The sequence below is a fragment of the Phyllobates terribilis genome, unplaced genomic scaffold (assembly GCF_046119375.1).
Source record: "Phyllobates terribilis strain yellow unplaced genomic scaffold, ASM4611937v1 Scaffold_4__5_contigs__length_816908805, whole genome shotgun sequence".
NCBI lineage: Eukaryota > Metazoa > Chordata > Amphibia > Anura > Dendrobatidae > Phyllobates > Phyllobates terribilis.
In genome coordinates, this window is record NW_027362764.1 from 54,352,390 (window position 1) to 54,378,606 (window position 26,217).

A 26,217-nucleotide genomic window follows, 5' to 3' on the forward strand; every position below is an offset into this window, starting at 1 on the left:
TGGCTGCCACAGTCATATGAATGTACGTGATGTCTTCATTACAGTAAAGTAAACGAAGACTGGTGGGATTGCTGGAGTGCTGGCTGTTTTCTTTCAGGTCATTCACATAAGCGATTGCAGGATAATTATCTGACAGAGGGGCATCTTTGCTGATTTTGTCCTGTGGCTCCTTAAGTGATACTTACATTTGAATACAGAAAATCTGCAGTATACGATAGTAACATCTACTACTTCACTCCTCCTTGGTCAGGCCTCATCTGGAATACTGTGTCCAGATCTGGCCACCACATTTTAAAAAAGACATCGAAAAACTGGAGCAAGTTCAGAGAAGAGCTACCAGGATGTTGAGTGGACTGTAAACTATGTCCTACGAGTAACGGTTAGAGGATCTGGTAAGGTTTAGCTTGCAAAAAAGAAGGCTAAGAGGAGACTTAATAGCTGCTTATCAATATCTGAAGGGCTGTCACAATGTAGAGGGATCATCCTTATTCTCATTTGTACATGGAAACACGAGAAGCAATGGAATGAAACTGAAAGGGAGAAGATACAGATTAGATATTAGAAAAAACTTTTTGGGAGTGAGGTGATCAATGAGTAGAACAGGCGGCCACAAGAGGTGGTGAGTTATCCTTCAATGAAAGTCTTCAAACAGAGGCTGGACAGACATCTTGTGAGCTGTACGTCTGCAGGACGTGCCATCTGCCAGTGTACCATACAAGTATAACATACAGGGGTGTTGTTACAGATCCGGGTGGTGGAACCTCTGTGCTGCGGAGCAAGGAGGGACCAGAGGGGCGTAACTAGGTATCAACTCGGACTGACCAAGGTCGCACGGCAGCTCAATCGACTCTGTGAACCAGGGATGGACCGAGCAGAGGGACCAGGTGCTACTCTGGGCAGTCCTTGTATGAGAGCAGGTGACTCCCACGGGTAACTGGCAGGAGCCTCCGGGTAGGCACGGCAGGTAACTGGTAGGAGCCTCCAGGTAGGCTGACTGATAGGTACGGCAGGTAACTGGTAGGAGCCTCCAGGTAGGCTGATAGGCACGGCAGGTAACTGGTACGTTCTCCGGGTAGGCAGGCAAGCCAGGCCCATAGACAGACTGGCGGGTTTGGATCGTAGGCAGACCGTCAGGCTGGAGAGTATACTTGGCTGGCGGAGACAGGTAGTCAGACTGGCGGACTGGACTGGTAGTCAGGCAGGCGGACTGGACTGGTAGTCAGGCAGGCGGACTGGACTGGTAGTCAGGCTGGCAGACTGGACTGGTAGTCAGGCTGGCGGACTGGACTGGTGGTCAGACTAGCAGCGGGACCTGAGGGCTGAAGCAGAGTTTAGGACACAAAGCTACAACCTTGCACGGGCACCTCCATTTTGGAGGAGGTGCCTTTTATATGAGAGATCCTCCAGCCATTGGCCGGGGACTCCTTAGGACAGTGCTCGCGGCCCCTTTAAGAGGGGGGGAGACTGTGCGCGCCCTAAGCACAGTGCCCGGGAAGCTGCGCGCGCCGGCAGTAGCAGCAGGAGAGCCAGAAGACGCCGGGCCGGGAGCGCGGCGGTAAGAGGGACGGCGTCTCTGCCTGTCAGGGGGCAGAGACGCCGATACTACAGGTGGATTAATAGTAGCAAGGGCCCCGGGCAGTTTAGAAGGAGCGGGCCCCGCCCCCCCACACACACCTGATGTATCACATGTCACATGATCCCCTGTGATAGATCATGTGATAGTTCACGTGAAATTAATTTGGCACAATATTAATATATTAATTATAATAATTTTTTTTAGGCTGTGTGCCCATTATGCATTTTTTAAGCGTTTCTGCAGCCGCAATTCTGCTGCAGAAACGCTTAAAAAACGCTTGGTAAAAGGTCTGCCATGTTCCCCAATGATAATCCGCATGTGCTCTGCACATGCTGCGGAAATTTCCACTGCGGATTATCATTGCGGAAAAATCCGCAGCACTACCAATTATTTTGCGGAAGCGCAGCGTTTTCGCCACCATTGACTTGCATTGGAACGCATAATATCCGCATCACTACATGTGCACATGCGGATATCATGCGGTTCTGGACTCTCCTCCAGACCGGGGTACCATAGTACCTGTAAAAAAAAGAATAAAATAAAAAATAAATATTATACTTACCTTCTGATGGCCCCCGGTGTCTTTATCCGATGCGTCCTGGCTTGCCGGCAGCTCGCGGTAGACTAAAGGATCTGTGGTGACGTCATTTAGTCATGTGACGGGTCACGCGACTGCTGTCGTCGGCAGGCGATCAGAAGGTAAGTATATATTTATTTTTTTTATTTTTTACCATTCTTTTACGGCCACACTATATAAATCCATGCCGGTTGTATGGATTTATATAGTGTGACCAAGTTGTCAAGCACTTTCCAAGTGATGCTAAAATCGCTTGGAAAGCACTTGTCAACCCGCATGTAAAATCTGCATGCGTTTTTTCTGCCAAGGAGATGCAGAAATGCTCAAAAAAAATCCGGAGCATTTCTGCATCGTGGGCACATAGCCTTACATTAATTGTATGACTTAATATTGAGCACACGCAGCCATCTATACACAGCAGGAGGCCGCACGTAGCCATCTATACACAGCAGGAGGCCGCACGTAGCCATCTATATACAGCAGGAGGCCGCACGTAGCCATCTATACACAGCAGGAGGCTGCACGTAGCCATCTATATACAGCAGGAGGCCACACGTAGCCATCTATACACAGCAGGAGGCCGCACGTAGCCATCTATACACAGCAGGAGGCAGCACATAGCCATCTATACACAGCAGGAGGCCGCACGGTGCCATCTATACACAGCAGGAGGCCGTACGGCGCCATCTATACACAGCAGGAGGCCGCACGGCGCCATCTATACACAGCAGGGGGCCGCACGTAGTCTTCTATATACAGCGGGAGGCCGCACGTAGCCATCTATACAAAGCGGGAGGTCGCACGTAGCCATCTATACACAGCTGGAGGCCACACGTAGCCATCTATACACAGCAGGAGGCCGCACATAGCCATCTATACACAGCGGGAGGCCGCACGTAGCCATCTATACACAGCGGGAGGCCACACGTAGCCATCTATACACAGCGGGTGTCACGGGTGTGTTGCCACGAAGATCGTCACGAGTACACAGCCTGACTTCTCGCAGCTGACTTGTTGGTGCTTTGTGTTTTTTCGGCAGTGAAGGAGTTAATTCTCTCTCTCTCTGGGCTAGCTGAGGTCCAGCCTCGCCCAGCTGCAATCAATGCTTCTTTAGTGAGACTCCTTCATATTCCTGCAGGTCTGTTTGGGAGGTGTCGGTGAAAGCTTTTCATTCAGACTTACAGAGCGGATCGTGGTGTTTGGAGTTGCTGAGATAAGTGTATTTGGAAGTGTTTTTTCCCTTTCCTCGCTTTATCATTTATCTCCTTTCCCGTTGGTGTTCCCTCTGTTGTAGTTGTGTAGAAGTTGTATGCAAGGTGGTTTTGGTTTTTCCCTTGTACTGTCTCGTTCGTCTAAATACTGTGTGTGGGCATATTATTTCTGGTTCCCAATTGTTGTGATCGGGGTCCTTCTCAGGACTAGATTACTGAGGTGCAGGGATCCTCAGGAGGTAGGGGTTACGCTGGCGGCCTGGACCTCTGTACCTTTAACAGTACCTCCAGGTTGAGGGATTAGTCAGGGCCCCAGCTTAGGGTCAGCTTAGGCCCCCTACCTCCAGTATTCTGTGACAGTGTGACATTTTCACCGAACAACTTAGTTTTTCTCCAGCTACCATGGATCCAGTAGCCGGTCTAGCTCGGCAGTTGCAGAGTTTGTCCATGGGGCTGGCGGACGTTAGGTCCAAGGTTTTGCATCCTCTGGAGCAAGCCGGACCAGAACCTAAAGTAGCTCTCCCTGACAGGTTCACTGGGGGGCGGGACAAGTTTTTTGTTTTCCGGGAGGCATGCAAATTGTACTTTCGGCTGCGGCCTCGGTTATCGGGCAGCGAAGAACAAAGGGTGGGAATTGTCATCTCGCTCCTACAAGGGGACCCACAATCTTGGGCGTTCTCTCTTCCCCCAAGCTCCCCGGTTCTCCAGTCAGTGGATAGGTTTTTCGCTGCTCTGGGACTCGTATATGATGACCCAGATCGGATCTCCCTTGCTGAGTCTAAGTTACGTAGGATTCAGCAGGGAGATCGTCCGGCGGAGGAATTCTGTTCGGAGTTCCGTAGGTGGGCCACGGACACCCAGTGGAATGACCCGGCTCTTAGGAGCCAGTTTTGTCATGGTTTATCCGACAAATTACAGGATGTGTTGGCACAGTATGACTCTCCCGCGTCACTGGAAGCCGCTATGGCCCTTGCCATTCGCGTTGACAGACGGCTTCGGGAGAGGTGCGGGATAACTCTACCCCCTGTAATGTCTCCACCTCCTACAAGGTCCCCTCATATGGTGGTTCCCCTGGTCAGTCCGGAGGAGCCTATGCAATTAGAAGGGACATCATTTCGGGGAAGGGGACCGGTGGAGCGCCATAAGACAGGAAGGTGTTTCCTCTGCGGGAAAAAGGGACATTTTATTGGGGGGTGTCCATCCCGTCCCTTGCAGAGTAAAGAGTCGTCGAAAAAACTGTTGATCCCAGGTTGTGTGGTGGACGGCAATCTGGGAGTAGGTATTTCGTCCCTAGGTTCGTCTCAGTTTCTCGTACCGGCGGAGGTGGTGGTGGGTGCGAGAACTGAGAGGATATCTGTTCTTCTGGATAGTGGGGCCGGGGCTAATCTGGTTGATGCTCGGTTTGCCCGGGTTCAAGGTATGCGATTGAGTGAGTTGGCTAAACCCATCCCCATATTCTCGATCGATGCCAGGCCTCTCGGTCAGGGAAGTTTTTTGCAAGCTGTGCATGGCGTAAAACTTCAAGTGGGGGCAATACATAAAGAACTGTTGTCTTGCTACGTGTTGGAGGGTCTTCCCACTCCTATAGTGTTGGGCCTTCCTTGGTTAGCTAAGCATAACCCGGTTATTAATTGGCAAACCAGAGAGATAAGCCAATGGAGTAAATTCTGTAATAAAAACTGCATGAACACGGTCATCGGTGCGGTTACTCCTTGGGTCTTACCTCCATTTCTGGCGGACTTTGAGGATGTATTCTCGGAGAATGGGTGTCAGGAACTACCTCCTCATCGCGAGTATGACTGTTCTGTAAAACTGCTCCCTGAGGCCAAGTTACCTAAAGCTAGGTTGTATAACCTTTCTGGTCCTGAGAGGCAGGCCATGAAGGATTATATTTCTGAAAGTCTGGCTAAGGGGCATATTAGACCTTCATCTTCACCGGTGGCCGCGGGGTTCTTCTTTGTTAAGAAGAAAGATGGAGGCCTACGCCCTTGCCTGGATTTCCGTGAACTTAATCGGATTACGGTCCGAGATCCGTATCCGCTCCCACTTATTCCCGATCTCTTTAATCAGATCGTGGGCGCCAAATGGTTCTCTAAGTTGGATCTCAGGGGGGCGTACAATCTGATTAGGATGAAGGAGGGGGATGAGTGGAAGACGGCTTTTAACACTCCGGAGGGGCATTATGAGAACCTTGTCATGCCATTCGGTCTGACTAATGCCCCGGCGGTGTTTCAACACTTTGTTAATGATATTTTTCGCCACCTGGTGGGACAGTTTGTTGTCATATATCTGGATGATATCTTAATTTACTCGCCGGATCTGGTGTCTCATCAGGAGCACGTTAGACAGGTGTTACAGATCTTGCGGGATAATAAACTGTATGCCAAGTGGGAAAAGTGTGTGTTCGCCGTACAGGAACTCCAGTTTTTAGGCTTCCTGGTTTCAGCGTCCGGTTTTCGTATGGACCCTGGGAAAGTGCGGGCAGTTCTTGAGTAGGATCGGCCGGAGAATCTTAAGGCACTACAACGTTTCCTGGGGTTTGCTAATTATTACCGGAAGTTCATTCGTAATTTCTCGTCCATGGTTAAGCCTCTCACAGACATGACTAAAAAGGGGACGGATTTTTCTAGGTGGTCTGACAAGGCTTGTCAAGCATTCTCCTCCTTGAAAAAATGTTTTGCCTCGGCACCCATACTCATTCAACCTGATGCGTCTCAGCCATTCTTTGTAGAGGTAGACGCTTCCGAGGTAGGGGTGGGAGCAGTATTGTCACAGGGTTCGTCCCCTGGTAAGTGGCATCCGTGCGCCTTTTTCTCTAAAAAATTGTCGTCCGCTGAGAGGAATTACGATGTCGGCAATAGGGAACTCTTGGCCATTAAGTTAGCTTTTGAGGAGTGGCGCCATTTTTTGGAGGGGGCAGTTCATCCGGTCACCGTCATCACCGATCACAAGAACCTGCTATATCTGGAGTCCGCTAAACGTCTGAATCCCAGACAAGCTAGGTGGTCATTGTTTTTTACCAGGTTTAATTTCGTCGTTACATATCGTCCTGGGTCTAAAAATGTAAAGGCGGATGCCTTATCTCGTAGTTTCCCTGGGGCCGGGAATACGGACGACCCGATTCCTATTCTTCAGGAGGGGGTGGTGGTTTCGGCAGTATGCTCTGAGCTGGAGGAGGAGATATTGGAGGCTCAGGGGGACGCCCCTGTTGGACCTCCGGGGAGACTGTTCGTTCCAGATCAGTTGCGACAAAAGGTGATCGAGGCACACCATAACTCAGTTTTTGCAGGACACCCGGGGAGTAAAGCAACTGTGGATCTCCTCTCGCGTCGGTTTTGGTGGCCTAACTTACATAAAGAGGTGGTAACTTTTGTCGCGCCCTGTGGGGTTTGTGCGCGCTCTAAGACCTCACATACCCGTCCGTCTGGGGCCCTTTTACCTTTGAAGATCCCGGAGCGTCCTTGGACTCATCTGTCTATGGACTTTATTACGGACCTCCCTCCGTCTTCGGGTAAAACGGTCATACTCGTTGTAGTGGACAGGTTCAGCAAGATGGCACATTTTATCGCTCTTCCGGCTCTCCCTAATGCTAAAACTCTTGCGCAGGTGTTCATTGGGAAGATTGTGAGGCTTCACGGGGTACCCTCCGAGGTGGTGTCTGATCGGGGGTCTCAGTTTGTGTCCAAGTTCTGGAAGGCGTTTTGTGCACGGCGGGGGATGCATTTGTCATTCTCGTCGGCTTTTCATCCTCAGACCAATGGTCAGACGGAACGTATGAACCAGAGCTTGGAGACATATCTTCGGTGTTTTGTGTCAGAGAACCAGGAGGACTGGGCTTCTTTCCTACCTCTGGCAGAGTTTGCTCTCAATAATAGGCGGAGCGAGTCCACTGGTAAGTCCCCGTTTTTTGGGGCATATGGTTTTCACCCCCAGTTTTGTACTTTCAGTAGGGGGGGCTCTTCGGGGGTTCCGGAGGAGGAACGATTTTCCTCATCTCTCGCTTCAGTATGGAGAGGGGTGCTGAAGAATCTGAATACTATGGGGAACCGATACAAACGTATGGCTGATAGGAGGAGAGTGTCTGGTCCGGACCTAAGTGTGAACGATCAGGTATGGTTGTCTACCAGGAATATTAAACTTAAGGTTCCCTCCTGGAAACTGGGTCCCAGGTTCATCGGGCCGTACAGAATCAGTTCTGTTATTAATCCGGTGGCATTCCGTCTTGACCTCCCCCCTACGTTTAAAATTCACAACGTGTTTCACAGATCATTGCTTAAGAGGTATGTGGCGCCGGTGGTACCGTCACCTTTACCTCCCCCTCCTGTGGTTGTCAATGGTAACTTGGAGTTCCAGGTATCGAGGGTCATTGATTCACGCTTTAATCGCCGGTCCCTTCAGTACTTGGTTCATTGGAAGGGGTATGGTCCTGAGGAGAGGATGTGGGTTCCTGCGTCGGATATTAACGCAGACCGATTAGTTCGGGCCTTCCACACGACTCACCCGAATAAACCTGGCCCTGAGGGTCCGGAGGCCCCTCGTAGAAGGGGGGGTACTGTCACGGGTGTGTTGCCACGAAGATCGTCACGAGTACACAGCCTGACTTCTCGCAGCTGACTTGTTGGTGCTTTGTGTTTTTTCGGCAGTGAAGGAGTTAATTCTCTCTCTCTCTGGGCTAGCTGAGGTCCAGCCTCGCCCAGCTGCAATCAATGCTTCTTTAGTGAGACTCCTTCATATTCCTGCAGGTCTGTTTGGGAGGTGTCGGTGAAAGCTTTTCATTCAGACTTACAGAGCGGATCGTGGTGTTTGGAGTTGCTGAGATAAGTGTATTTGGAAGTGTTTTTTCCCTTTCCTCGCTTTATCATTTATCTCCTTTCCCGTTGGTGTTCCCTCTGTTGTAGTTGTGTAGAAGTTGTATGCAAGGTGGTTTTGGTTTTTCCCTTGTACTGTCTCGTTCGTCTAAATACTGTGTGTGGGCATATTATTTCTGGTTCCCAATTGTTGTGATCGGGGTCCTTCTCAGGACTAGATTACTGAGGTGCAGGGATCCTCAGGAGGTAGGGGTTACGCTGGCGGCCTGGACCTCTGTACCTTTAACAGTACCTCCAGGTTGAGGGATTAGTCAGGGCCCCAGCTTAGGGTCAGCTTAGGCCCCCTACCTCCAGTATTCTGTGACAGTGTGACAGCGGGAGGCCGCATGTAGCCATCTATACACAGCGGGAGGCCGCACGTAGCCATCTATACACAGCGGGAGGCCGCACGTAGCCATCTATACACAGCGGGAGGCCGCACGTAGCCATCTATACACAGCAGGATGCCGCATGTAGCCATCTATACACAGCTGGAGACCGCACGTAGCCATCTATACACAGCGGGAGGCCGCACGTAGCCATCTGTACACAGCAGGAGTCCGCACGTAGCCATCTATACACAGCGGGAGGCCGCACGTAGCCATCTGTACACAGCGGGAGGCCGCACGTAGCCATCTATACACAGCGGGAGGCCACACAGCGCTCTTCAGATACAGCGGGAGGCCGCACAGCGGCATCTATACACAGCGGGAGGCCGCACATAGCCATCTATACACAGCACGAGGCCGCATGGCGCCATCTATACACAGCGGGAGGCCGCACATAGCCATCTATACACAGCGGGAGGCCGCACATAGCCATCCATACACAGCAGGAGGCCGCACATAGCCATCTATACACAGCAGGAGGCCGCACAGCGCCCCCCCCCAGAGACAGCGGGAGGCCGCACACAGTTACGCACACACACAAACATATACAGACATATACATACACCCATAAACACATTTGAAACACAAAAATACATATAAACAGACATCACACAATGATATCTGCCTGCACATACACACTCACTCCATCACACACACTCACACACACACACACTCACACACACACACTCACCATCCCCTGGCTCGGCTCCAGTCGTCCAGCTTCTCTCCGGTGCAGCAGTGCAGGCCGGGCGTGCACTGCGTGACGTCACACTACCAGACACAGCCGCGCACAGGGCCGGGTCTCCTAGCTGTGACGCGGCCGGGCCAGCAAACAGGGAAGTTAACAGGTGCAGTGCTGGCCCGGCCGAAGAAGAAGCAGCGGCCGTGCGCCGCTGCTGGGGGAGCGGTCCAGCACATATTATAAAGAGGGCAATCTGGCCACGGACCCCCTGGAGCCCCGGGCGGTAGCCCAGATTGCCCTCATTATAATCCGCCTATGGTAACATAGAAGTGTACAGCTCTGAATTAGTCCTGAATTTAATATGATTTATACAGACTGCACCTCGTCATCTATAACCATCGCATTCTAATCAACAGCTCTGTTTATCCATTTCTCGTACAGGTATGCAACCCAACTTTTCCTATACTGTGATTTCTCCCTTCTTTGCTGGCATTAGTCTCTGCTATGCAACCCAACTTTTCCTATGCTGTGATTTCTCCCTTCTTTGCTGGCACTAGTCTCTGGTATGCATTTCACCTACTCCCTGTTCTACCCCCACCCTTATTTATGACCTCCTTGTTTACTCTGACTTAAATAACCTGCATGTGGCACTTTGTTAATTATCTGATATAGATGAGCAGAGGCCACTCCCCTCTGTTTAACAGCTGCCTGCACTTTGTAGCAAATATATTTGTGAGCTGTACATCTTTAGGACGTGTCGGCTGACAGTCTACCATACAAGTGTAACATAGAAGTGTACAGCTCTGAATTAGTCCTGAATTGAACCTGAAGGGAACTGAAGGTAACTGGATACTTAGTCACAGTAAGCAATGTTTCTGTTTGTTTTCACTCTCTCCTCTATAATCATTCACTTTCTACTAAACCCCCTAATCCCTACACCAAGAAAGGAACTGGTCATCTCTTCCTCCATCTTCCCCATCCACCTCACCTCCTCCTCAGAACTATTCCTCAACATACAAACCTGCATCTCTAAGCACAGACAACCACCTCATGCCCTCTCCTGCTCCCACCTGCTAACACTTTCTCTGCTCCTCCTCACTGCTGGCGATATCTCTCCAAATCCCGGCCCCCCACCACATTCCCAGTCACTTCTACCTTTCAGCCTAGATCTAGCACACATTTCCGCAACCTCTCTAATCTTATACCCAGCCCCCGCTTCCCCAGTCCCCTAGCAGGAGCTCTATGGAACGTTCACTCCGTCTGCAACAAACTTTCCTACATCCATGATCTTTTCTTCACTAACAAACTTTCTTTCCTCGCCATCACCGAAACCTGTCTCACCCCCTCTGACACAGCCTCACCAGCTGCACTTTCGTATGGCGGACTCCACCTTTCCCACACCCCCCGCCCCAGCGGCAAGCATGGTGGAGGAGTTGGCTTTCTCCTGTCAGAGAACTGCTCCTCATATATCCCAATGCCACCCTCCATTACCCTCCGCTCTTTTGAAGTGCACTGCGTGCGCATTTACTCCCTCTCCAACCTACAACTGGCTTGCATCTACCACCCCAAGGGCCAGCCACCACCTTCTTAGACCACTTCACCACCTGGCTACTTCACTTCCTTTCCGCTGACATCGCCACTATCATCATGGGCGACTTCAACATCCCCATTGACACTTCCCACCCATCTGTCTCTAAGCTTCTATCCCTCACTTCCTCCTTTGGCCTTGCTCAATGGCCACACTCTGGACCTCATCTTCACCTGCCTCTGTTCTCTATCCAACTTCTCTAACTCTCCTCTCCCTCTTTCTGACCACAACTTACTCACATTCTCTCCCCTCTCTTCTTCAGGTCCACATTCCCCCATCCAGAAACTTGCACACCCTCACAGAAATCTCAAACACCTCAACTCTCACTCACTCTCTGAATCCCTCCTCCCTCTTACTGAAATAAAATCCTTACACAATGCAGATGCTGCTGCCACCTTATATAGCACCACAACAGCTGCAGGTCTTGAATCGGTCTCCCCCCTCATACATACCAAAGCTCGCACAATCAACAGGCAACCCTGGCACACCAAAGATGGCTAACATTGGACATCATTTCAAAAAACATCACAGTAAAAGATAATGCCTTACCAACACCAAGTCAGATTGCTAATGCACTGCAGGATGCCGCAAGCCTCCATAATAAAGGTGGGGGCAGCACATGTGCAGGATACTGATGCAGACAGCCACTCACTAACCTACCAATTCATGGAGGGGGTGGCTGTGTAGTATTATACATGCACACCAATAGAATTTGCTTAAGGCGCCAGTCACACAGATGTGTGATGCACAGTGTCCGGCTTGCAGCCTATTAATGACGCCCATACTATTAGATCAGGCAGGTTGCCCAGCACTATATACGTGCACCCCACAAGACAGACGCCCCAATTCACCAAGCCAACAGTAAAGAGGCCTGGCCGCATCCTGCATAAAAATGTGCAAAAAAGATGAAAAATAGTGTATAAGATAAATACACCACATGAGGTATTGGTCGATATTTTAGCCAAAATACACAAGCTCGCAACCCAACGTCAAGGGTCCTCATACTTGCGAGTCCTAACACTGAACATTAAAGATGACTAGCAATCTGTCTTGGTGTTGGTAAGGCATTATATTTTACTGTGATGTTTTTTGAATTGATGTCCAATGTTAGCCATCTTTAATGTTCAGTGTTAGGACTCGCAAGTATGAGGACCCTTGACGTTGGGTTGCGAGCTTGTGTATTTTGGCCAAAATATCGACCAATACCTCATGTGGTGTATTTATCTTATACACTATTTTTCATCTTTTTTGCATATTTTTATGCAGGATGGGGCCAGGCCTCTTCACTGTTGGCTGGGTGAATTGGGGCGTCTGTCTTGTGGGGGTGCACGTATATAGTGCTGGGCAACCCGCCTGATCTAATAGTATGTGCGTCATTAATAGGCTGCAAGCCAGACACTGTGCATCACACATATCTGTGTGACTGGCTCCCTAAGCAAATTCTATTGGTGTGCATGTATAATACTACACAGCCACCCCCTCCATGAATTGGTAGGTTAGTGAGTGGCTGTCTGCATCAGTATCCTGCACATGTGCTCCCCCGCCTTTATTATGGAGGCTTGCTGCATCCTGCAGTGCATTAGCAATCTGACTTGGTGTTGGTAAGGCATTATCTTTTACTGTGATGTTTTTTAACCCTGGCACACCAGCCTGACTAAAGAACTGAGATGGGCTACCAGGGATGCTGAGCAGAGATAGAAAAGTTCCCACTCCAATGAGCACTTCATCGCATTCAAACAAGCCCTCACTACTTTCAGGTCCACACTCATTGCAGAAAAACAAACATACTTCTCATCTCTCATATCCTCCCTGTCTCACAACCCTAAACAGCTATTCAGTACTTTCAATTCTCTCCTTCATCCCCCAGCACCTCCTCCCTCTCCACTCATCTCAGCTGAAGACTTTGCCTAATTCTTCAAGCAGAAGATTGACACCATCAGACAAAGCTTTTGCCATAAGTCCCCACAGTCCCTCCTCATATCTACTCAACTCTCGTCCTCCAAAACCTGCTTCTCCGCCATCACGGAAGATCAACTTTCCTCTTTACTCTCCCAGCCACATCTCACCACCTGCGAACTTGACCCAATACTGTCCCACCTCATCCCAAACCTTACCGCAGTCTTCATCCCAACCCTAACCCACCTCTTCAACCTGTCACTAGCAACTGGTGTCTTCCCCTCACTCTTCAAACATGCCTCGATCGCACCCATCCTCAAACAGCCATCCCTTGACCCATCCTCTCTGTCTAGCTATTGCCCCATATCACTTCTCCCCTATGCCTCAAAACTACTGGAACAACACGTCCATCTTGAGCTGTTCTCCCACCTCTCCTACTGCTCCCTCTTTGACCGCCTACAATCTGGTTTCCGACCGCACCATTCTACTGAAACTGCCCTGACTAAAGTCACCAACGACCTACTAACCGCTAAATCCAAGCGACACTACTCTGTCCTTCTCCTTCTGGACCTGTCATCTGTCTTTGACACAGCAGACCATTCCCTCCTACTACAGACTCTCTCATCTCTCGGCATCACAGACTTGGCCCTATCTTGGATCTCCTCATACCTAACAGACCGTACATTCAGCGTCTCCCACTCACACACCACCTCCTCACCTCACCCCCTATCTGTCGGTGTTCCCCAAGGCTCAGTTCTAGGACTTCTGTTCTTCTCCATCTACATCTTCGGCTTGGGACAGCTCATAGAGTCTCACGGCTTTCAGTATCACCTCTATGCTGATGACACACAGATCTACCTCTCTGGACCCGATATCACCTCCCTACTAACCAGAATCCCACAATGTCTGTCCGCTATTTCATCTTTCTTCTCAGCTAGATTCCTTAAACTTAACATGGATAAAACTGAATTCATCATCTTTCCACCATCTTGCTCAACCCCCCCCATCTGACCTATCTATCAAAGTCAATGGCTGTCCACTCTCCCCAGTCCCGCAAGCTCGCTGCCTCGGGGTAACCCTTAACTCTGATCTCCCCTTCAATCCACATATCCAAGCCCTTTCCACTTCCGGCCGACTCCATCTCAAAAATATTTCCTGGATCCGCACATTCCTCCACCACGAATCTGCAAAAACACTAGTGTATGCCCTCATCATCTGCCTCAACTACTGCAACCTCCTGCTCTGTGGCCTCCCTTCTACCACTCTTGCACCCCTCCAATCTATCCTAAACTCTACTGCCCGACTAATCCACCTGTCCCTCCGCTATTCCCCGGCCTCTCCTCTCTGTCAATCCCTTCACTGGCTTCCCATTGCCCAGAGACTCCAGTTCAAAACCCTAACCACGGCATACAAAGCCATCCACAACCTGTCTCCTCCATACATCTGTGACCTAGTCTCCCGCTACTTACTTGCATGCAACCTCCGATCCTCACAAGATCTCCTTCTCTACTCCCCTCTTATCTCCTCCTCCCACAATCGCATACAAGATTTCTCCCGTGCATCCCCCCTACTCTGGAACTCTCTACCCCAACACATCAGACTCTCGCCTACTGTGGATACCTTCAAAAAGAACCTGAAGACCCACCTCTTCCAACAAGCCTACAACCTGCAGTAACCCTCGCTGCACGACCAGCTTTTCCCTCACCTGCTGTATCCTCACCCCCCCTTCTAGATTGTGAGCCCCCTCGCGGGCAGAGTCCTCTCTCCTCCTGTACCAGTCGCTGACTCGTTTTTGTTCAAATTATTGTCCTTGTTGTTTGCTATGTATAACTTTTGAACATGTAAAGCACCATGGAATTAATGGCGCTATAATAATAAATAATAATAATCTGTCTGAGATGGTTTAGTCAATCCTGCATTGAGCAGAGGGTTGGACACGATGACCCTGGAGGTCCCTTCCTACTCTAACATTCTAGGATTCTATGTTTCCTCCTTCTCCTGCCAGTCCCATAGAGAACGAATGGAGCTGTGGTGCACATGCACGGCCAACGCTTCATTCATTGCAGAGCTCTGCTCTCGGGAACAGTGATCAGCATGTCATAACTTATCCTGTGAAAGATACTTGCTAAAATGGGAATACCCCTCTAAGGAATATGACCTTCAACTCTACTGGGGAAGTCACAGTCAAGGACCAGATCTCAATTTGGCTATAGCCACAGTACCACTTAGAATACCGTAGCAATGGTGAAAAGTATCCCAGGAGTTTAGGGTGAATTGTTTTTTAATAACTTCCCTCCTAATCTATATAAGTGATTAGTGGTGGGGACTTCTGCATTGATAATGTCAATCACATAGCCATTTTCGTAATTTAGGGGCATCATAATAATATCACTTAATAGTACTAATCTTAGATTTGGGAGGGTTACCGCATTTCTAACCTTTTCTTGTTTGATGTGGGTATTTCCAATGCATCACAAAGGTGTTGGATGGGGCTGAGGTCCAAACTTGATTCGGCCGATCATGTTCTCCTCCATGTCTGTATGGACCTTGTGCGCTTGGCGCAGTCATGGGGAACAGAAAAGGGTCTTCCCCAAACTGTTCCCACAAAGCTGAAGCTACAATTGTCCCCAATGTCTTGTGTTGAAGTATTAAGATTTCTCTTCACTGGAGATGAAGGTCCGAGCTGCCCCCTGATTACAGCCCATAGCATTATCCTCCTCCACCATCTCTACAATGCAGTCAGGGGGTAACGTCCTCCTGGAATCACCAAACCCAAATCAAAACCTAGAATAAAAACAAAATGCGCAGGATCACTGCAGTAAGTGAATAAATAGTAACACATGTAAAAACATAAAGTACTTAGTTAACATTCCAGCTTTCCACAGGCAGGTTCCAACAGACACCGGTCCAGCCCTTCTGTTTATTTTGAGACCTGATTGGCACATAGCACGGTGAGTTACTAGAGTTAGGGACCATCTTGGCTTTTTGATAAAAAAAAAAGTTACCTAAGTTTATTTATGTTTTATTACTTGTGTTACTATCTATTTATTTATTTATTACAGTGTGTCTGCACATTATGTTTTTATTGTAGGTCTTGTTTGTTGATGGCCACAGTTTATATGTGCACCTGCATATTACACTTACTGTATATTAACAGATGTACTGACCCCTGCTTTTGGTTTTAATTCACCAAACCCAGACTCCTCCATCAGATGAGATAGAAAATTGCTATCCATCACTGCACAGAACACATCTCCTCCAGAGTCCAGTGGTGGCGGCCTTACACCACTCTATCCGACGCTCAGCATTGTGCTTGGTGACGTACAGCTGCATGCAGCTGCTCAGCCATGAAGCTCCCGGCGGGGGCGCAGTGTTTGTGCTGATGCCAGAGGAGGTATGGACTCTGCAGTTATGGGGTCAGCAGAGCGTTGGTGACTTTTCTGCTCTCTGCTCCTCAGCCCTCGGCCCCTCGCTCTGTAACGTTATGGGGTCTCCACTTTGTGGCTGAGTTGTTGCGGTTCATTCCACTTCTCAATAATATCATGTCACGGGTGTGTCAGGTGTGACAGACAGTCGTTCTGGATCCAACTGTAGAAGATCATTGCGCTTGGCTCTGAAGGCACCTTCTTGATCTTTTCATCTCTGTAGTGTAGTTATATCCTTCTCCCTCTAGGACCTAGCAGTGACCTCCACCTTTTGCTGCTTATTGACACACCCTTGCTGGATGTTTAAATAGTTGTAGACCGTGTACCGGGGTGATCTCTCCCAGAATACAGCAGGCTGAGGACAAAGAACACGACCAGGGAATTTGTTAAGAAACTAATTTTTACGAACAACAAAAACAGTGTTACCCCAGAAATGTAAGAAACACAGATAAATATCACACACACCTAGCCCAGATCAGCTAGGACCCCTGCGCTGCACAACCGATAGGCCCAGTATGTTCTATCAGATACACTAGAATTTGCCTGACCTGTGGTTCCACCTAATGCGGTAACTGGGAGTTTCCCAGAGTAAGGGTGTATTTAGATGAGTGCAAAAGGTAGCCCCTGCAGCAGTGTAGCGCAGAGATTCACAAACTTAACAATTCTCTAAAATTACAATTCAGTTATGCTGTCTATACACAAGCTCACCCACTGAGGGGAGTATCCAGATAATATTCACACAGTCCTATTAGAAAACAATGTATCTAACTGAGAATTTGGTGCCAAACTCTCTCTATAGACTGCATGCATACACCCACCAAGGTCCCTGTGGTGGGGACTGAGCTCAGGACTTACCGGCCATTAACTGATCACTGAAAAAGCTGTCTGATCATCCGAACGGCCGTTTAGCTGGGAGACCATGGAGTGGATCCTGGGCTTGTCACCTGAAGAGCAGTTTTAGCCTGACAGGCTAGTAGAAGACCATTCACATCACAGCCGATGCTTTTGGAAGGAATCCAACTCTGCATCCAACCGTAGTCGTCTCAGCAACGTGTTTCTTCTTCTCTGACAGGAATTACAGGAACAGTCTATCTCTGACAGCAACCCTCTAGCGGCTGTCTCTATTCATTGTCTCTTACAACTGCGCTCTAACATGGCCTCTTTCAACCCTCAGAAAGCCTTCAGTTTTCAACTGTCGCTTAGCTTGGCTCAAACCGGTTATTTCCCTGTGTGCCAACTGACACACAGGTGACAGTAGTATGAATGTGCAAACCGCTGCCATGTAATGGCCAAAACCCAAATAACATCTCTTATGTTTATACACGTAATACATATCTGCTAATCACCAATAACATCTTTTATGTTTACACAGGTAATCATATCTACTAAAACAGCTTTAGATGGGAGTGGAGTGGAAATCTTCAACCACCCCCTCACATACCTTCAGTCTCTCTAGAGAGTCGCTGGTGATAGCTCTATTTTCCTCTGTCCAGGCTTGAAGTACTAGTAGTCGACTAGTGTCTTCTTGGAGCTCCCTTGGAGGATAATTGATGTGATCTCTCTGGTGTGTTCTCAAGCTAAATGTTTTCCCTTGCCTGTTTACCTGTTTGTCTTTAGTTGCAGTGGGGGCTGACTAGTGCTCACCGTCCCCTCCCTATCTAGTGCCTATCGCTAGGGGCAGTCAGGGATTAGGTTTCCTGCTCGGCGATAGGTGCGGAACCTATTTAGGGATGTTAGGGGAGCCAGAGTGCTGTCAGATCTGCCTAAAGGTCTCCACTCCCCCTTTCCCTAGTGTTTGGGCTTCCTCCCTCTCTTTCCATTGTGCACTTAGTCTTTCCCTCACCTTGCGTGACATATCACTCACAGGTGATGGGGGAAGATTCAGGAGGAAGAAATGTCATGGACGGACTTGTTACCCCAGTGTCTGTTATTGCAGGATGACGCTGGTATCAGTGAGTTCTGCACCACCGGCCATTCTGTCACATGGTAGTAATGGCAGATGGCATGGTGGGGGCCAGACGTTATACATCGGGGGCAGAGGCGTAGCTAGTGTTTTGGTTCAGGGGGCAAAAATTTTGAGTGGGCCCCTAAACAAGGGAACCCTGATTACAACTATGGTGGCGCATCCTAATAGAGGATATAGGAGAACCACAGCAGATGACTGTGCTGTTACTGAAAATAATCTCTATACAAAGACCAGCACTGATATATACCGCCATATGGTGAGATATATTGATAGATGCTAGTCCTGCAGAACATATAACAGATCACAGCACAGTTATACACTGCTCAACAAAATAAAGGGAACACTCAAATAACACATCCTAGATCTGAATGAATGAAATATTCTCATTGAATCCTTTGTTCTGTACAAAGATGAATGTGCTGACGACAAAATCACACAAAAATCATCAATGGAAATCAAATTTATTAACCAATGGCGGCCTGGATTTGGAGTCACCCCCAAAATTAAAGTGGAAAAACACACTACAGGCTGATCCAACTTTGATGTAATGTCCTTAAAACAAGTCAAAATGAGGCTCAGTATTGTGTGTGGCCTCCACGTGCCTGTATGACCTCCGTACAACGCCTGGGCATGCTCCTGATGAGGCTGAGTATTGTGTGTGGCCTCCACGTGCCTGTATGACCTCCCTACAACGCCTGGGCATGCTCCTGATGAGGTTGCGGATGGTCTCCTGTTGGATCTCCTCCCAGACCTGGACTAAAGCATTCGCCAACTCCTGGACAGTCTGTGGTGCAATGGAGCGAGACAGTCTGTTGGTGTATGGAGCAAGACATGATATCCCAGATGTGCTCAATCGGATTCAGGTCTGGGGAACGGGCGGGCCAGTCCATAGCTTCAACGCCTGGCAGGAACTGCTGACACACTCCAGCCACATGAGGTCTGGCATTGTCCTGCATTAGGAGGAACCCAGGGCCAACCGCACCAGCATATGGTCTCACAAGGGGTCTGAGGATGTCATCGCGGTACCTAATGGCAGTCAGGCTACCTCTGGAAAGCACATGGAGGGCTGTGCGGCCCTCGAAAGAAATGCCACCCCACACCATTACTGACCCACAGCCAAACCAGTCATGCTGAAGGATGTTGCAGGCAGCAGATCGCTCTCCACGGCGTCTCCAGACTCTCACGTCTGTCACATGTGCTCAGTGCGAACCTGCTTTCATCTGTGAAGAGCACAGGGCGCCAGTGGCGACTTTGCGAATCCTGGTTTTCTGTGGCAAATGCCAAGCATCCTGCACGGTGTTGGACTGTGAGCACAACCCCAATCTGTGGACGTCGGGCCCTCATACCACCCTCATGGAGTCGGTTTCTAACCATTTGTGCAGACTCATGCACATTTGTGGCCTGCTGGAGGTCATTTTGCAGGGCTCTGACAGTGCTCCTCCTGTTCCTCCTTGCACAAAGGTGGAGGTTGCGGTCCTGCTGCTGGGTTGTTGCCCTCCTACAGCCCCCTCCACGTCTCCTGGTGTACTGGCCTGTCTCCTGGTAGCGCCTCGCGCCTCTGGACACTACGCTGACAGACACAGCAAACCTTCTTGCCACAGCTTGCATTGATGTGCCACCCTGGATGAGCTGCACTACCTGAGCAACTTCTGTGGGTTGTAGAGTCCGTCTCATGCTACCACAAGTGTGAAAGCACAACCAACATTCAAAAGTGACCAAAACATCAGCCAGAAAGCATTGGTACTGAAATGTGGTCCCCACCTGCAGAACCACTCCTTTATTGAGGGTGTCTTGATAATTGTCAATAATTTCCATCTATTGTATATTCCATTTGCACAACAGCATGTGAAATTGATTATCAATCAGTGTTGCTTCCTAAGTGGACAGATTGATTTCACAGAAGTTTGATTTACTTGGAGTTATATTCTGTTGTTTAAGTGTTCCCTTTATTTTTTTGAGCAGTGTATATGGAGAGCTATGGGGAGTGCATTATACTTTATGGAGGACTATGGGGAGTGCATTATACTGTATGGAGGACTATGGGGAGTGCATTATACTGTATGGAGGATGATGGGGAGTACATTATCCTATATGGAGGACTATGGGAAGTGCATTATACTATATAGCGGCCTATGAGGAGTGCATTATACTTTATGGAAGACTATGGGGAGTGCATTATACTGTATGGAGGCGTATGGGGAGTGCATTATCCTATATGGAGGCCTATGGGGAGTGCATTATCCTATATAGAGGCCTATGAGGAGAGCATTATGCTACAGTATATGGAGGACTATGTGGAGTGCATTTTACTATATGAAGGACTATGGGGAGTGTATTATACTATTTGGAGGTCTATGGGGAGTGCATTATTCTTTATGGAGGACTATGGGGAGTGTATCATACTATATAGAAGCCTATGAGGAGTGAATTACACTATATGGAGGACTATGGGGAGTACATTATACTGTATGGAGGCCTATGAGGAGTGCAATATACTATATGGATGACTATAGGGAGTGCATTATACTATATGGAGGACTATGGGGAGTGCATTGTACTATATAGAGGCCTATGGAGAGTGCATTATACTATATGCAGGATCTGGCAGTGCTCCTGTTATGATCTGCTACAGGGACTAAGGAAAGACAGGAGAACTGTCCCTACAATAGAACTAAACTAGATCCCTACGATGTAACGGGGAAACTGATCCTGCGATCAGACCCGCTAAAGTCCTCGGCTAGTCTGTACGAAGACCTATAGATGTGAGGGAGGGATCCCTACAAGAACTAGGGACTGGGATAAGTTGGACACCTCCTAGCAGAAATAGTAGCAGTCAAAGACAAACACACAACAAAAAGCATAGAGGTCAGAAGACCTAGTAAAACTAACAGAGAACGGCAACAGAGCACCAAGCTAGCTCAAGAGTAGTAAATACAATGAAGTCCAGCAAGACCAGGAGGGCGGAGCCGGATTAAATTGGCAAAAATGGTCATGTGACCAGCAAACTAAAAAAAAACCTAACAGGAGAGTTCTATCAGCTCCTCCTGTTCCTCCTTGCACAAAAGCGGAGGTAGCGGTCCTTCTGCTGGGTTGTTGCCTTCCTACGGCCCCATCCACATCTCCTGGCGTACTGGCCTGTCTCCTGGTAGCGCCTCGAGCCTCTGGACACTACGCTGACACACACAGCAAACCTTCATGCCTCAGCTCACATTGATGTGCCATCCTGGATGAGCTGCACTACCTGAGCAACTTCTGTGGGTTGTAGAGTCCGTCTCATGCTACCACCAGTGTGAAAGCACAACCAACATTCAAAAGAGACCAAAACATCAGCCAGAAAGCATTGGTACTGAGATGTGGTCTGTGGTCCCCACCTGCAGAACCACTCCTTTATTGAGGGTGTCTTGATAATTGCCAATAATTTCCATCTATTGTCTATTCCATTTGCACAACAGCAGGTGAAATTGATTGTCAATCAGTGTTGCTTCCTAAGTGGACAGTTTGATTTCACAGAAGTTTGATTTACTTGGAGTTATATTCTGTTGTTTAAGTGTTCCCTTTATTTTTTGAGCAGTGTACATAGTAACTTACAGCTGATGTTCTTTCTGACTAAATTGTTCACTTTTCCTGTCTTTTCCATCTGTCCCAGACCGACACGACGACTTCTCCATCCAGGACTCAGAGTCTCAGGTCTGCAGAGATCACAACAAAGACACATTTGACTCCTTACATTTCAGGCACCGTCCCCATCTATCCCCAACCTGCACAAACTCCTCATCCTTCTGATACCCCAATACTGAGCCGTGTCCCTATTACTGCACCTGCTGTGCACCCTCTAGATGGTAAAACAAACCTCTAGAATATAGTAATGCCGTGTGCAATTGCCCTAGAAAACAGTGCCCACATTTTCCCCCTTAGAAAGTAATAATGCCCTCTGTGTGCCTCTTTGACAGTCACAATAACCTGAGTTCCCCTATAACAATAAGTGCCCACTTAACATTTAATAATGTCCTGAGTCGCCCCCCTGTACATCTCCCCTCTACACAGTATGATGCTCTCTTATACACAGTGTAATTCCCCCTCACTGTATAGTGACTCCCACACAGTATGCTAACCCCTTAGTAGCCTCCAAACTGACGGCTCCAACACTGTATGATGGCCCCCACACTGTACAAAGACCCCACATTATCTCCCACACTGTATGATGGCCCCCACACTCTGCCAATACCCCACATTATCTCCAACACTCTATGATACCCCCCCCACTGTGCAAAGACCCCACATTATCTCCCACACTGTATGATGGCCCCCACACTGTACAAAGACCCCACATTATCTCCCACACTGTATGATGCCCCCACACTATACAAAGACCCCACATTATCTCCAACACTGTATGATGGCCCCCACACTTTACAAAGACCCTACATTATCTCCCACACTGTATGATGGCCCCCACACTATACAAAGACCCTACATTATCTCCCACACTGTATGATGGCCCCCACACTATACAAAGACCCCACATTATCTCCCACACTGTATGATGGCCCCCACACTATACAAAGACCCCACATTATCTCCCACACTGTATGATGGCCCCCACACTGTACAAAGAACCCACATGATCTCCCACACTGTATGATGGCCCCCAAACTATACAAAGACCCCACATTATGTCCCACACTGTGTGATGGCCCCCACACTATACAAAGACCCACATTATTTCCCACACTGTATGATGGCCCCCACACTGTGCCAAGACCCCACATTATCTTCCACACTCTATGATGCCCCCCCCACTGTGCAAAGACCCCACATTATCTCCCACACTCTATGATGCCCCCCCACTGTGCAAAGACCCCACATTATCTCCCCCACTCTGTGATGCCCCCCCACTGTGCAAAGACCCCACATTATCTCCCACACTGTATGATGGCCCCCACACTATACAAAGACCCCACATTATCTCCCACACTGTTTGATGGCCCTCACACTGTGCAAAGACCCCACATTATCGCCCACACTCTATGATGTCCCCCCACTGTGCAAAGACCCCACATTATCTCCCACACTGTATGATGGCCCCCACACTGTACAAAGACCCCACATTATCTCCCACACTGTATGATGGCCCCCACACTGTGCAAAGACCCCACATTATCTCCCACACTGTATGATGGCCCCCACACTATACAAAGACCCCACATTATCTCCCACACTTTTTGATGGCCCTCACACTGTGCAAAGACCCCACATTATCTCCCACACTGTATAATGGCCCCCACACTGTGCAAAGACCCCAGATTATCTCCCACACTGTATGATGGCCCCCACACTGCACAAAGACCCCACATTATCTCCCACACTGTATGATGGCCCCCACACCATACAAAGACTGCACATTATCTCCCACACTGTATGAAAGCCCCCACATTATACAAAGACCCCACATTATCTCCCACACTGTATGATAGCCCCCACACTATACAAAGACCCCACATTATCTCCCACACTGCATGACCCCAACTTTAATCCCCACACTGTAAATAGCCTCCATATAGTATAATGCACTCCCCATAGTCCTTCATATAGTATAATCCCCCTCATAGGCAAAGTCTGTATCATAATTCCCCCCATTGGCAAAGTCTGTAGCATAATCCCCCCGATAGGCGAAGTCTGTAGCATAATCTTCCCCATAGGCAGAATTTGTAGCATAATCCCCTCCATAGGCAGAGTCTGTACCATAATCCCCCCCCTATAGGCGAAGTCGGTAGCATAATCACCCCCATAGGCAGAGTCTGTAGCATAATCCCCCCATAGGCAAAGTCAGTAGCATAATCTCCCCCATAGGCAAAGTCTGTAGCATAATCTCCCCCATAGGCAAAGTCGTTAGCATGACCCCCCCATAGGCAAAGTTTGTAGCATGATCCCCCCCATAGGCAAAGTCTGTAGCATGATCACCCCCATAGGCAAAGTTTGTAGCATGATCCCCCCCATAGGCAAAGTCTGTAGCATAATCACCCCCATAGGCAAAGTTTGTAGCATAATCCCCCCCATAGGCAAAGTCTGTAGCATAATCTCCCCCATAGGCAAAGTCTGTAGCATAATCTCCCCCATAGGCAAAGTCTGTAGCATGATCCCCCCCATAGGCAAAGTCTGTAGCATAATCTCCCCCCATAGGTGAAGTCTGTAGCATAATCTCCCCCATAGGCAGAGTCTGTAGCATAATCCCCCCATAGGCAAAGTCTGTAGCATAATCTCCCCCATAGGCAAAGTCTGTAGCATAATCTCCCCCATAGGCAAAGTCGGTAGCATGACCCCCCATAGGCAAAGTCTGTAGCATAATCTCCCCCATAGGCAAACTCTGTAGCATGATCCCACCCATAGGCAAAGTCTGTAGCATAATCTCACCCCATAGGCAAAGTCTGTAGCATAATCTCCTCCCATAGGCAAAGTCTGTAGCATAATCTCCCCCATAGGTAAAGTCTGTAGCAAGATCCCCCCCATAGGCAAAGTCTGTAGCATACTCCCCCCCATAGGAAAATAAATAAATAAACATAATACTCACCTCTCCTCCTCGCCCCCCGCTGCTCCGAGCACCCGCACAGCACAGCGGGCCGGGCGCCAAGTAATGACGTCAGTGACGTCAGACGCAGAAGGGGGACCGATGAGAGAGGGAGCATCGCGCTGCCTCTCCCATCACTGAGCTTGCGGTGACGAAAGGGGGGCCCCGATACTGGCACCAGGCCCCCCCCTACGGCTCAAGGGCCGCATAGCGGCCGCAGGGCAAAGCAGGGACATAGAGTCTCCCTGCTCTGCCCCAGGGTGTAACTGTATACAGTTACAATAGTGTAGCTTCGGATGAGCCCCCTCAGAGCGCAGGGCCCGTGGCCACCGCCCCCTCTGCCCCCCCAGTAGCTACGCTACTGATTGGGGGGCAATGGAGTTGGGTGAAAACTCTAAATCCAATGATTAAAAAGTAGGCCCAATACTTTTCCCCAAAGCATGTATGTTGCACCATTTTATGTACTGCTCCAATAACTACAACTCTATAATGTTTATTCCCCAACTTAAAGTTTTAAGGGGGCCGCAGACTCACCTTATGGTGCTCCAATGCTCCATGGCAAGAGCAGACTTGTGTAAGAACAATATATGGGCTGTTTGCTGTCCAGTAGATCATCGTACTGCACAATTCCCCCTGCTTTGGAGGTAGCAGTGGCCTCTTTACCTATTGGGCCCCTGTGCAGATGCATGGGTTGCACCAATGGTATGTTCACCCGTACTCCATGGAATAAAAAGTTTACAAATCAGCTTTCTACAATAAAAAAAAATAAATTTATGTTTGTAGTGCCACCCTCTAGAGGTAATGATCCTATAAGTCAATGTTCGACCCTTTGCCAAGCCTAGCGGCATGAATAAGGACAATAGCAAAGAAACGTGGGCCTGATTTTTTGCCCACCAGTCTTGATGAAGGGTGCGCTGGAGTAAGATGATCCAAATTAATCGTGCAGTTTATGGTGAAAAAACGCCAAATTTATGCTTTAATCACCCTACCTGACGCCAGTGTGAGTATCTTGCGCTGCTCATGCTTTATCTGAAGCTCTGGCGTTGCATCGATAGCAGTGCAGCCAATCATTGAGTGCAATGGACTGGTAGAAATTTGATCAATTTTGCTCATCTCTCAACTGCCATGAGCCATCATAATTTACATGACTTTTTTTCTGGCGTAAATTATGATGAATTTGTCTGCCAGGTTTAGCAACGTTGCATCCAATCCGGGCTCCGTTCACTTTTACAAAAATTTCCAGAACTGGCAAGAACTGGGATAAAAACAACAAAAATTGTAAAATTTGTAAAATTGGGCAATCATTTTGAGATGTTTCCAGCAACTGTAAAACAGAGAAATTCGTAAACCACTTGATGAATCGAAGCTTTAGTCTTCTTTTTATGGGAGGGCTACATCGTCCCCTCTGCTTTATATCGCTGGTCTTACAGTCATATGAAAAAGTTTGGGCACCCCTATTAATCTTAAGCTTAATGTTTTATAAAAATTGGTGTTT

General features: G+C 48.7%; 1 protein-coding gene and 1 long non-coding RNA gene across 2 annotated transcripts in view; one reads left to right on the forward strand and one right to left on the reverse strand.

The window, feature by feature from the left end:
- The window catches only part of LOC141264921 (probable acyl-CoA dehydrogenase 6), a 190,720-nt gene extending 175,157 nt beyond the window's left edge, over positions 1 to 15,563 (reverse strand). Inside the window, exon 1 of the mRNA XM_073677340.1 lies at positions 15,205 to 15,563. The gene's annotated coding sequence lies outside the window, so the exon portion shown is untranslated. The remainder of the gene's footprint in view (positions 1 to 15,204) is intronic.
- The window catches only part of LOC141264924 (uncharacterized), a 65,500-nt gene continuing 49,282 nt past the window's right edge, over positions 10,000 to 26,217 (forward strand). Inside the window, exon 1 of the long non-coding RNA XR_012320025.1 lies at positions 10,000 to 10,123. This is a non-coding gene — a long non-coding RNA (uncharacterized lncRNA). The remainder of the gene's footprint in view (positions 10,124 to 26,217) is intronic.